The sequence below is a fragment of the Nannospalax galili genome, unplaced genomic scaffold (assembly GCF_000622305.1).
Source record: "Nannospalax galili isolate Female #2095 unplaced genomic scaffold, S.galili_v1.0 scaffold203, whole genome shotgun sequence".
In the NCBI taxonomy this organism is placed as follows: Eukaryota; Metazoa; Chordata; class Mammalia; order Rodentia; family Spalacidae; genus Nannospalax; species Nannospalax galili.
The window spans coordinates 45,403-46,120 of NW_008351640.1; positions in this window are offsets into that span (position 1 = coordinate 45,403).

Below are 718 nucleotides of genomic sequence, written 5' to 3' on the forward strand. Positions count from 1 at the left end.
CTTTCCCCACATCCTCTCCAACATTTGGTATCATTTGTTCTCTTGATCTTAGCCAGTCTGACTGGGGTAAGGTGATATCTTAACGTGGTTTTAATTTGCATTTCCCTAATTATTAATGATGTTGAACATCTTTTTAGATGTTTCATAGCCATCTTTACTTCTTCTTTTGAGAACTCTCTCTTCAGCTCCTTAGTCCATCTTTTAATTGGGTTGCTTCCTGCCTTGGTTTTCTGTTTTTTGAGTTTGTTATAAATTCTGGTTATTAAACCTCTGTTGGATGTGTGTTGCTGGTGAAGATTTTCTCCAATTCTTCTGGTTTTCTGTTTGCTTCCTTGGTTGTCTTCTTTGATGTACAGAAGCTTTTTAGTTTAATGAGGTCTCATTTGTTAATTCTTGCCCTTGTTTCCTGAGTAATTGATGTCCAGTTTAGAAAATCCTTTCCTACACCTATATTTTGCAGGTTCTTCCCAATGTTTTCTTATAAGAGTTTCAGAGTGTAAGGTTTTACATTGAGGTCTTTGAGCCATTTGGAATTGACTTTTGTGCAGGGTGAAAGATAGGGGTTTAGTTTCATTCTTCTACAAGTGGAGATCCAGTTTTGCCAGCACCATTTGCTAAACATGCTGTCTTTCCTCCACTTAATGTTCTTGGCCCCTTTGTCAAATATCAGGTAGCAGAAATTGCATTTACTCATATTTGGGTCTTCAATTTTGTTCCA